Raw genomic sequence first — 13,724 nt, 5'->3', positions numbered from 1 at the left:
CTGCCATAGAGACAGAATAGCATATATATTATTATCTGTTTAATACTGAAAGATCAGAAAATGTAAGTTTGACTAACAAAGCGTTTCTAAGGAAAGGTTTTAAGAAATCTAAAGTTCACACAATGGCAGAAACCTTTTGCAGCAGAGTCATTCCTGCTACTATGCATGGATACAAACAAATATTATCACAGCTACATTATTATCATTGACAGTTTTCAAGATCAATTTAATAAAAAGGATAGAATGCAAAAGTCCTTTCTAAAACATTTTCTAAACTCCAGAGTTTAACTTGGTTGTCATTGCCTGAAGCAGAAGAACAATTTAGATTTCTAAAAGTGCAGTATGGCTGTTTGAAATATTCAGTCATATTTTATTTTCATTGTTTCCAAAGAAATAACAAGTACATTATTTTCGACAAAAGAACACCTTACACACACTTTTAATCCAATCTGATCACAAAGAAACATACATACAATCATAGATGAATGCAAACTAATTCAAATATAAAGTTACTATGACTTTGCACAAATGCCTCTAGCTACACTATGATCTAATTTTTTAATCTAACAGAGAAGAGAATGATCCTATTTCTTCTGCTTGTGCTGCCTCTCAAGTGAGTCTGTAAGAGGCCTTAACATTTCTGACCAATAATTTTATAATCAAGATTTCATTATTTGAACATGAAATCTTATTCTGTGTTTTGTGTTTTCTACTTTTTTTTTTTTTTTTTTTTGAGATGATGTTTCACTCTATTGCCCAGGCTGAAGTGCAGTGGTGTGATCTCGGCTCACTGCAACCTCTGCCTTTCGGGTTAAGCAATTCTGAGCCTCAGTCTCATACCATTAGCTTTGTGGTATAACAATCTAATCAAGCAAGCAATAACCTATCACTTTTGTGATAAATGTCAATCTAATTATGACAATTACTATCCCATTATCTTTACCATATTCTAGTGGTTGGAGATACAAAGGCGTGACTTATGGGGGGCCACTGTAAAGTGTGTGCACTATAATTGGACTGATATGCATGTGCTGAAATAAAAAAATGCACAGTTTTGCTTCTTCATGGTTTTACTGAAACAGAGAAGAATAGTGAATAATAAATGGGGTAGGAGTGTCAAAATATTTTGCTGAATGATTAAATTATATTCTCAATCTTAGCTTTGCAATAATCACTTTAGCATCATTTCTCCTGATATTTTGTCTCCTTTCTACACTTATTTATTATTTATAAACTGTAGTTTTACAAACTGCCATTTTGCATATGTGCATTTATTTATACAGAAATTTTATTATTGTGTGTGAACCATTAAGCATAAGAAAATAATAATCTGGAAACGTGAAGGAAAATGGTGAGTAGGATATATAAAGCCTCATCACATAGTTTACATATTGGTGGAGAATATGGATACTAGATGCATTCAAATAAAGGTATGCTCTACTATTAGGTAGTGAGAAGTTTGATTATCAATATGAAGCAAGGTAAAGCACTACAGATTGGAAGGACACAGTATTTTACAGAAGGTGGTAAGGAAAAAGCTCCTCAAACAGATAATATGGAAATGGAGACAAGAGTTATTTACCTGAACTACAACCTATTGAAACGGTGTCCTTGAGTTAGAACAAATCAATTGCAAATATTCTGAGGCAGAAGATATTTTACCATACTTCAAGAAGTACCAACCTGGTTTTCATGGACAGAGTTAAATAAGCGAAGTTGCAATGATGCCCGAGTGACAGGTACCAGGATTTGTGGGATTTATTGGCTATGGTTAGGTAATTTAAATATTTTGAAAGTGAATAGAAGCTTTTGGAAATTTTTGAGTAAAGAAGTAAATAGGCATGCTTTGTGTGATTAAAATGTTATTTGTGTTTTTGTATGACCACTTTAATCTTCAGAAGCAAACTGGTAACATATAATTCACATAGGAAGCTATTTCAGTAAACAAGAAAATCACCCATTGTACTTTAAAACAGAGATGTTTCCATTCAAAGGAAAATAGAGTGAAATTTCAATACACTTTGAAGATAAATTTGGCAGGAATTGCTTGTATATTGAATGCTGACTGTGAGAGCTAAAGAGAAATGTCTTCGAGAATTTTTGGACTAAGGAACTAGATGAATAATAATATTTGCCAGTATGAGGAAGACCGTGGGATGTGCAGGTTTGGGAATAAAATTTGTTTAGAAATCTGATAGCATATGTTAGCTGAAGGTGCCTATACACATTAAACTGAGATGTTAAATATGCAATGGATCATGCAAAGACTCCAGAGCCCAGAGGAGGAAGAGAAGTTGGGAAAACACATTAGGAAAACAGCGGTATATGAATCGCTCTAAATAAAGAGGAACGTGCTACGACTGAGTCCGGTGCATTTCAACATTGAAAGATTGGGAACGAAAACCAGCAAAGAAGCCTAGAAATGGTATCCAGAGAGGCAGGGTGAGAATTGCAAAACTTTGGGGTTTACGATGCCAAGAAATGAAAATGCTTTGAGAAGGAAGTAATCATTTATTTCAGCCATTTTTCATGTGATGTGAACTGAATCCCGAGGAATTTTAGATTGTGTGGGTGTATTTTTTATTTGGCAATATTTGGGAAACACTTCTGATGATAGCAAATTAATAGACAAAGATACCAGGTCTGTTCCACGAGCAAATAATGCAGTGTAGTGTGTTACACATATCATTCAAAACACCTGCAGGCATTCCATTTAGTTAAAATCATATTAATAAGTATATGGGCTGATAACTTCATTTTATGGCTAAATACAATTATTTCTCGGTTATATAAATGAACTTTCCAGAAATCCAACAAGTTTAAAAATGAAAAAAGAAATCTAAACAAACCTGTTATTTTTATCTGTAGTCTTAGTACCGACTCTCCAGCTATTAAAAAAAAAATCCCCCTTCAACATCATTTAACATCATTTAATAAAATAAAATGTAAAGTCTAGATTTTATTTCATGACCTTCACTAACCTGAGATGTGAGAAAATGCACTTCCATTAATGAAAACTAAAAAGAACAGACTTGTTCCTTGAAATTATATTCTTATGAGGCTTAATTTGTACCAAGGTCCAACATACTTTAAAAGGCAAAGGTGCTTCATCAGGTTCAACGGCTAAGAAGCAAAATAGAACAGCTGCTACTTTCCTTAGGTAGCCTTGAAAAGTTTAATTGTTTACTTAATGTTACACGAATGATCAGTTCAAAAATTTATGTTATTGAGTTATCCAATACTCTACTTTCCATTAACTATAAGTGATTTAGATGAATGCTTATTAGATGACTTTATTCAATAAAACTAATTTTATGTAAGTACCTATTTACCAGTTGAGAATGTTCAGTTATTGTATTCTTGTTATGATATCACACTCAGAATGATTTATTCTGATTAACTTTTTGATTTTAAAACAAATGAATGTAAACCAAATTTAAAATATAAGTGATCATTAGAGAAATGTAAATAAAAACTACTATGAGATACCATCTCATACCAGTCAGAATAACTACCATTTAAAAGATTAAAAACAAACAAACAAATAAACAAACAAAAACAGATTCTGGCAAGGTTTCAGAGAAAAAGAAACTAAGAAACGCCTATACACTGTTGGTGGGAGTGTAAATTAGTTTAGCCAGTGTAGTGTTTATTTTCTCAAAGACTTAAAGACAGAAATACCATTCGACCCAGCAATCCCATTATTGGGTTTCTACCCAAAGGAATATAAATCATTCTATTATAAAGATACATGCACATGGATATTCATTGCAGCACAATTTGCAATAGCGAAAACATGGAATCAACCTTAATGCCCAATGCTGGACAGGATAAAGAAAATGGCCATGCACGGTGGCTCACACCTGTAATCCTAGCACTTTGGGAGGCCGACGTGAGAGGATCATGAGATCAGGAGTTCAATGCCAGCCTGGCCAATATGGTGAAACCCCATCTCTAATAAAAATACAAAAATTAGCTGGGCATGGTGGCGCATACGTGTAGAGTCAGCTACTCAGGAGACTGAGGCAAAAGAATCGCTTGAACCTGGGAGGGGGAGGTTGCAGTGAGCCGAGATCATGTCACTGCCCTCCAGCCTGGACAACAGAGTGAGACTCCTTCTCAAAAAAAAAAAAAAAAAGTGATATTTATACACCACAGAATACTACACAGCCACAAAAATGAATGAGATCATGTCCTTTCCAAGAACATGAATGCAGCTGGCCATTATCCTCAGGACACTGAGAGACCATTATTCTTAGGACACTAATGCAGGAACAGAAAACTAAAAAACATGTTCTGACTTATAAGTGGGAGCTAAATGATGAAAACACATGGACACAAAGAGGGGAACAACTGATTCTGAGGCCTGCCAGAGCATAGAGGGTGAGAGGAGGGAGAAGAGCAGAAAAAATAACTATTAGATACTAGACTTAGTACCTGCACGATGAAATAATGTGTACATCAAGCCCCTGTGACACAAATTTACCTGTATAACAAACCTGCCCATGTACCCCTGAACCTATAACAAAAGTTTAAAAACATAAAAATTAATTTAAGCCTAAAAATAAAAAAGAATATGAAAGCATAAATTTTACACTTAAAACTGAATTCAGTATTTACATATAAGAATTAGTGTAAGGGCCGGGCACGGTGGCTCAAGCCTGTAATCCCAGCACTTTGGGAGGCCGAGACGGGCGGATCACGAGGTCAGGAGATCAAGACCATCCTGGCTAACACGGTGAAACCCCGTCTCTACTAAAAAATACAAAAAAAAAAATTAGCCGTGCGAGGTGGTGGGCGCCTGTAGTCCCAGCTACTTGGGAGGCTGAGGCAGGAGAATAGTGTAAACCCGGGAGGCGGAGCTTGCAGTGAGCTGAGATCCGGCCACTGCACTCCAGCCTGGGTGACAGAGCAAGACTCCGTCTCAAAAAAAAAAAAAAAAAAAAAAAAGAATTAGTGTAAGAACTGGTCACTTGAACCATGTTCAATAATTAAGACACCGAGCTTACAGGAATGCTGCCATTGGTAAAGAGACACTTGGATACAGAACAAGAACAGTACTGTCTATGAACACGAATAGGGTGCAGATTGCATATATCAGTCATGCTGTTCCCTTCATTGCAATCTGTTGGCATCAGAAGTATGCAGCTCATGCTATCATTGCAAAAATATCTTTCAGATCACGGTTTAAATTGGCTTTTGTATGAATAGCTTCTAGTCTTTCCTTCACATGAAAGCTGTAGATAGAAGAGAAAGCACAAAGAAGGAAAATATAAACTCACAAAAAAAGTAAGTGGAAACAGGACTCGAGGAAAGTTATGAGAAGGAGCATAGTGAAAACATCAGGCAGTACTCTTAGACCTAGGACTTAAGCAAAGCTGACAGGTGTTTTGTATAACTTCACATTGTTTAAACACGGTGTTATGGTTAGGCTTTGTGTCCCCACCCAAATCTCATCTTGAATTGTAATCCCCATGATGCCCATGTTTCAAGGGAGAAATTGGGTGGAGGTAATTGAATCATGGAGTTGGTTTCCCCCAAGTTGTTCTCGGGATAGTGAGTGAGTTCTCACGAGATTTGATGGTTTTATAAGGCGCTCTTTCCGCTTCGCTCAGCATTTCTTCCTGCCATCTTATGAAGAAGGTGCTTTGCTTCCCTTTGCCTTCTGCCGTAATTGTTTTTTGAGGCTTCCCCACCCAGGCATAACTGTGAGTCAATTAAACCTCTTTCTTTTAAAAATTGACTAGTCAGGGGCAGTTCTTATAGCAGTGTGAGAAGGGACTAATACCCAGGGAATAATTTTTACGACCCCTGGCAATTGACTGTTTTTATTCTGAAAAAGAAGAATAAAGAGGGAATAGGCTAGATTAAAATAGTGCTGCAGTACCTAGAAGTGAAGGACAACACGTATATCTTAATACAAAAAAGAATTGAAAGTCAATCCGGAATAAAATTACTCCCTCAGTATTCTCTAGGTTGACTGGATGATAGTTATCTTTTTTATATGTTATACAATCTTATCAAGTACGGCTACAATCAGAATCGAGACACGAACCCTGTGTGTGTGTGTGTGTGTGTGCGTGCGCGCACGTGCACGTGACTAGTGAGTGTGTGAGTGCAAGGGTATGGGCTCACGCCTGTTATCCCAGCACGTTGGGAGGCCGAGGCGGGCGGATCACGAGGTCAGGAGATCGAGACCATCCTGGCTAACACGGTGAAACCCCGTCTTTATTAAAAATACAAAAAAATTAGCCGGGCGGGTGGCGGGCGCCTGTAGTCCCAGCTTCCAGGGAGGCTGAGGTGGGAGAATGGCGGGAACCCGGGAGGCGGCGGAGCTTGCAGTGAGCGGAGATCCGGCCACAGCACTCCAGCCTGGGCGGCAGAGCGAGACTCCGTCTCAAAAAAAAAAAAAAAAAAAAAAAAAAAACCAAACCAAAACAAAACAAAAAAACCTCCGCGTATCCGTATACAGACTACCACTACACCATATTTTGAGTCCAGTCACTTCCTGGGAGAGATAGTTGTTTACAAGTGGGAAGGAAGAAAAAAGAGAAATGAGAAAAGTAAGAAAGAAAACGATAAAACCAATTACCACAGGGATGCAGAAATGAAAAGGCAGGGGATGAATGAGAGAGAAAACAGAGGAAACAGAAGGAACAGGAGAAGGAACAAGAGAAGGCACTTGGCAAAAGAAACAATGTAGAGGATGTAAAGGAGAGCAAGGGAGGAGAGCAAAAGGTTGCGTTCTTGACAAATTTCTCCATGTCCATGGTCTCTACCTGGAGGATGAAGGAAAGCGGGAAGAACCGTCTCACCGTGGCATGAAAAGGCAACTGCAACATCTCAGCACCAGCATCCCTGTGACTGTCAAAAGGCTTTCGGTAATGGTAAGAAAACACTGATATAGAGTCACATTAATAGGCAATAAACTGGTGGTGAAAATGAAGCATTGCTTCGGTATGTGTTTGCTTATTTTGCTACTGAAAGGGTGATTCAAGAACTGACCAGCAGCATGGAGATCTCCTAGGAGTTTATTTAAAAATAGGTAATTGAATGCCCCACTCTGGACCCACTGAATCCACATCTGTGTTTTAATAACATCCCCAGGTGATTTGTATGCACATTGAAGTTTGAGAAATATTGCACCATACTCTATGCATCCCTGGGGCAACATTAACATTGCTTTACATTCAAATAAATGAAGAACCAGCCACTGGGGGGCTGTAAAAGCAACCTAATAGCTAAGTCAAATGACATTCTTGGGAAGGTGGTAATTTTTGAGAATGCCCTAAAAAATGAGGGCCAGTCTTACCGTATATACTCATGGGGTTACATTGCCTGGGAAAATTATTAATGCTTGTTTTGGAAGTGGTAGTGAGAATCTACCATCAACAGTACTGATTTCCATTGCTTTTATATATATATACACACACACACACACGTGTATATATATACACACACACACTATATATACACAAATATACACACATGTATATATATATACACACACACTGTATATATACATATACACACTCCCATAATCTGATTCTGGGTTTTATTAGCAAATGGTTTTATTACATTTTTAATAGGAATCCCTTCATTTACCAAGAGAGTATTCTCCAGGAGAGTGAAATTAAACTGATGTTGGAACATCAGTCTGAAACTTAAAAAATACTATATTCCATTGATCTTGTGAGAGAAGAAACACATTACCTTGTTTACCTTGTTCCCATTTGTATAATGACCTTACATGTGAAAGAGACTATTTAGAATATCTTATTATTGTGATTAGATTTACATATCGGGAGATAAGACCTATTATCAAATCACAGAATGGTCACTTTATATCTACATTTTTAAATAAAATGAATAGGCTCCAATCTGTACCTCACTAGGCAATTGAAATAATAATGAAAAAGTAGTTCTGAAATTCATGGTGGTTATCTATATGAAAATCAGAATAATTGAATTATTTGATTATTCTCCTTCATTTTCCTATGTGGACACTTACTTTAATTCCAATTAATGACAGTTTCTTATTTATTTATGCACTTTTTAAACTAGAAAATTTGGTAAGACAGTTATATGTGAAGGATCATGAAGAACATTTCTGCTTTTTAAAAATAATACACAATAGTTAATAACAAATATCATTGGTTTTTTTTAAAGCATTTATACTTCTGTGACCTGAAAAAAAAGGAATGAAAATCATATTTTTAGATGTCCATGTGGATCCAAAAGTATTAATTATCACTTAGCAATCAGGGAAGTGAGAATTGCTATGTTGGTGGAAAAGGGAAATTTTATTCTCAAAGAACAATTCTCACCTGCTGACTGGAGACTGAACATTTAATGTCATGTAATATGAAATGCAACTAGACATGGCAGATTATTGTCTGACAAAAGTTTTTACACTATTACTAATCTATTTTCCTAATTGTTTTCATTTATTTTGTGGTTTAGAGAGTAGTAGCTTTTAATAAGCATGATTTTTAAAAATTACTCTGCCTTATGCTATATGTAGGCTTTACCTAAAAATAATTAATCTCTATCTCTATTGCCACTTGATTTCTAGATGCTACTATACTTTTACATAATTTTCATAACTTTATTAATCAAAGTCAAATAAATAAAATTGTTTCATGAATCATTCATTCTGTCTCAAAGTTATATAATTTTGGGGACATATTTTTTTTTTTTTTGAGGGGGAATCTTGCTCTGCTACCCAGGCTGGAGAGCAGTGGCACAATTTCGGCTCACTGCAACCTCTGCCTCCAGGGTTCAAGCGATTCTTCCTGCCTCAGCCTCTCAAGTAGCTGAGACTACAGGCGCCCACCACCATGCCTGGCTAATTTTGGTCTTTTTTAGTAGAGACAGGGTTTTGCCTTGTTGGTCAGGCTGGTCTTGAGCTCCTGACCTCAGGTGATCCGCCCGCCTTGGCCTCCCAAAGTGCTGGGATTACAGGCGTGAGCCACTGCACCCACCCAGAATTTTTTTTAAAGCCCTCTAACAGGAAATAAACAATATTTAGTACTTGTAAACTTGGACATTTAGCAAGTACCAATAGAAGTAAATGTAATATATATGATTGTATGTATATGAACATATGTAAATATGGATAAACAAAATGCGTATTAAGAGATTCTAGAATATATGTCATATGTCTAAATGATGTGTATATATTACTTGCTTTCAAAGAAAGATTCTCCAGGATTAGATGTCTAGAAATTGTATTGGGTCAGGGGTTTTTACTGGAATTTGGCTGATTTATTTATTTATACTGTAGCCATTAAAACTATGTTTCAACAATCTACTCAGAAAAGCAGATTAGATAAGGTAACTTATCAAGAATAATATTGGATACCCGAAAGGAGACAGGGATATGCATTTGAGGTGCTTTTCTATAAAAGGTTCATTTCATTTGCTTTCTGAACTTAAAGTTCTGCTCCCGTGTTCTCTCATTTTGTTTTTGACTGGATCTTCTTTCTTAACTTTAATCTCTTGATTCCCATGTAGTTCAGTATCTTAGTTCTACTTGAAATGTATTTCAGAAATTAATATTGAAACTGGCTCAGAGAAAAGCTTTTCTCACTTACCCTAGCTGCACGGACATGGCAAACTTGATCTCATTTTGTTCTCATTGAAATGAAAACTTAAGAAATAGTATATTGCATATGAATATTTATGATTTAAAATAATTGTATAATCTCACTAATATATACATATATTTTATATACAAAATTTGAAAACACAGAAAGACAAAATGTGATAATTCTCCTTTCTATTTTAGTATGTAACATTGCATATTTTGTCTTGTGAAAACAGAGCACCCAGATAAGAACAGAGACAGATTGCTATAGCCACCCTGACTTGCATTTGGCAGAGACTCAAAGGCATGCAGAAAAATTAGAAAGGTTCATAGTGACAAAACAAAAAGATCTAGGTATGTTTTGACTGGAAGGCTTTGACATGACAAATTAACTAGAAGAGGGGCTTCTGTGATTCGTTTGGGATGAATCCGACATTTTCTGTTTGGTCCTGAGTTGGAAATTTGGGGGTGAATATAAGGAAGCTGACAAACATTGATCAAATCCGTTTGTATATTGTTTATCAATCCTCTCATTGGTCAGTTTCTCACTAGGAAGAGATTTGTCAGTTCAAAGGCTAGAGATCCAGATCTTCTCAGAGATTGTTCATTCATTTCTATAATTAGTTTTATGATGATTTCTACTTACCTTTTGTTGTTGCATCATCATGTACCAAAGGATGATAAAGAAGCGTTTAATACTCAAATACAATTCAGTGGGCCATTATTAGGACCACTATGACAAAAACAAGAATCATTAAAAATCCAAGTAAGATCCTCTAGAACCAGGAACCCCAACTGTCCAACAGAAAAATTCCAAAGACCATTAGGATGAACCTGAGAAAGCCAAGTAGCTTTTTCCTTAAGGGAATGCATAGCCTCGTCTGCTTACCTGCTTCATTGATCCAAGTACAGTAAGAAATAATAGCCATGGCACACATGTCATCAAGACTAGCCAACAAGAAACCTAGAGCAATGCATTATGCATCACTCTTCATGCTCTTGAGATTGATCTATATTCCATCTAGGACAGCGGTGTTTCCATTAATAATGTAATAATTTCTCTGCAGTCTTTTCTACTCGTATGAATTCTACCATTGGAAACGCTACTTGTTCACATGAAAAATGAATCAGTTCACATAAAAAATGAATCAGTAATTTCCCCAGGTAGAGTGCCTGAATAATCAAGGTGACCTCATTTTAGAAATCACATTTGTGTCAGAATTTATAGTTTTGGTGTTCAGAGAAGTGTGGTCTCTTTGTATAGACACATCTCACAATATTGTTCCTAAAGCACACATGTTAGCATGAGGCAAACAGAACCAGATATTTTACCACAAACAAAAGAGTATCCAGTAGGGGTATGTGGGAGATCAAACTGAGGCCTTACGTTAGCTAAGTTATATATTTGCGTCTCCATTAGTCTGTCCCAGGTGGCAAATGTTTAGTGTAGTACCCTAAAATGGAAGTTGAATTCAAATTTAGCATTACTCAGGTTATGGACTTCAGATTGTGATTATTGGTTCTTTTTTTTTTTTCTTCTTTTTTTAGAGGGCAAAGGGATACTAGAAAGTCACAAGTTGATTTGTTAAAGGTAATTTGTCCATATCATGAAAGTGGAAATGCCATCTGCTATAGTTTGCTGTGATTTCATTGTATGAGACTGGGTGTTTCTCATGGGAGTTTGGTAATGGGCTAAGACTGAGCGCAGGACTAATGATAGGGATAATCTGAAAATGACATTAGAGTGAGTATCTTCTGACCTAACAATTACAAACATGAAGATGAAAACAGCAAAGGGTTCATTGTGTATGGAAAACAATCAGAGGTCTATTTAAGAAAAATGTTTATAAGCAAGTGGATATAAAAGAAAACAATAATTAGACAGGGGCTTTGTTCCAATGTCTTGGAAATCTGTCTGAGGCCATCTGCTTCTTCCAAAGGTTTTGCATCACTGTCTGCTTCCAAAGACCTACTGCTTCTAGAGGATCTCTGTGAAGCCACAGTTTGAAGTCCCCAATTGGAATCAACTTCCAGTTGTGTGGTGCTCTAAATTTCTTCTTTAGTTATGAAACGTGAACTAGGAATTGATTCCTTAGAGTTCCACTAATGTATTTGTTATTAGCAGTACCTGATGAGATCCACTTCAACAGTGTTCAAGGGACATTTTTCTCTGGTGCATCCGTCAATAGATAAAATTTCCTGCTTAATAATCATAAAGAAGTTGTTTAGGAAAATGTTGTGCAAAGGTAGCCTTACCCTGTTGGTCATAGTAAATAAATACCTGGTAATACTTTTTCACATATGTATTATATATTATATATACATATGTCTGCTTTTGTGTGTATGCATGTGTATATATATGATATTAAGATATATGATGTGATTATATAATATATGGCATATTATACTATTATAAAATATTCATTATATAATTCTATACAATTTAATATAATATATTTCACAGTATATTACATTACATTATACACACACACGCGCGCACGCATGCACACACACATAAAATAAGGAATAGTCTTGTGAAATAATTATAAAGGTTGGCAAATTCCAAGATTTGGAGAGTGAGACAGCAAGCTGGAGGCCAAGGAGAGTGAATGGTTTAGTTTCAGTCTAAGTCCAAATGTCTGAGATCCAAGAGAATTGACGGTGGCGTTCCTGTCCAAAGGCCAGTAGGCTTCAGACTCAGAAGAAGTTGATGTTTCAGATTAAGTTCAAAGTCAGAAGAAAGCTGATATCCCAATTTGAAGGCAGTCAGCCAGGAAGAATTTTCATTTTCAGCAGAAGGTCAGCCTTTTTTTTTCCTATTACTTCTTTCAACTGGTTGAATGAGGTTCACCCACATAAGAGAGAATAATCTGCTTTATTCCATTCTACACATTTACGTATGTATTTACTGAGACAGAGTTCTTCTGTGTCACCCAGGCTGGAGTGCAGTGGTGCGATCTTGGCTCATAGCAGCCTCCGCCTCCCGGGTTCAAGTGATTCTTGTGCCTTAGCCTCCTGAGTAGCTGGGACTACAGGTGCACACCACCACTCCTGACTAATTTTTGGATTTTTAGTAGAGATGGAATTTTGCCATGTTGACCAGGCTGTTCTCAAACTCCTGGCCTTGTGATTCACCCACCTCAGCCTCCCAAAGTGCTGGTATTACAGGCATGAGCCACTGCTCCTGGCAAGTCTACAAATTTAAGCATTAATTTCAACCAAAGCACCCTCACCCACACATCCATAATAATGTTTGATCAAGTATTTGAGCATCCCATGGACCAGTCACATCAATACATAAAATTATTCGTCACAATTCCCACAGATATGCGCCTCAAGATGAAAACACAAAATCAGTCAGCGTTTTAACTACTATGAAGAGTATAGATTTTCACTAAAGAAACCCTCCACCTGATTCTTAAAATAGGTATATGATGACTACGTCATATTAAAAATCTCTTTGAGGGGATGAAAGTCAGATAAAATCAGCAAGAAAGTGTTCAAGATACTCTTGGGGCTTTGGATTCTGTTCATGTATGTCTTTACAGTTTTTCTTAGGCTGCTGACAAATGACTCATGATTTGAAAATAATGTCAGCTGTCATTTCAAAGTTCCTCTACCAATCCTGACTTAAGATAACAACGAATTTGTCTTTACCATGGTGAGTAGTTTTATGAAGAAATTTAGAGAATATCCATTTGAAATCATTGGATGCTACCAGGCAGCCATCTTGGGAGGGTCAGAGATTATCTGAGTGAAGAATACAACCATATATATAAAATATATATATAAAATATATAAAGATATAATATATATAATATATAAAGATATAATATGTATGTTATATATATGTTATGTTATATATGTATAACATATATATCTCTCTATAATATATATATATTCATTCTTTCATTCCCAAATCAACTAACCATTGATATCTTATAATGACTTATTTGAATTATTCCAAAATGTATCCTTTGATGATTAAGACAGAATCCTAACCTTTGATACAGCTACTCATTGGCATAATGCTTTTCTATATTTCCTTCAGCTTCCATGTGTCCACATCTGGATTTGCCTAGGCCTCAAACTTTATAATGGCCACCTCTCTAAACAGTAGGCGTGCACTTAAAAG

This window comes from Rhinopithecus roxellana, chromosome 21 (assembly GCF_007565055.1).
Source record: "Rhinopithecus roxellana isolate Shanxi Qingling chromosome 21, ASM756505v1, whole genome shotgun sequence".
Lineage (NCBI taxonomy): Eukaryota > Metazoa > Chordata > Mammalia > Primates > Cercopithecidae > Rhinopithecus > Rhinopithecus roxellana.
This window is presented reverse-complemented; position numbering follows the sequence as displayed.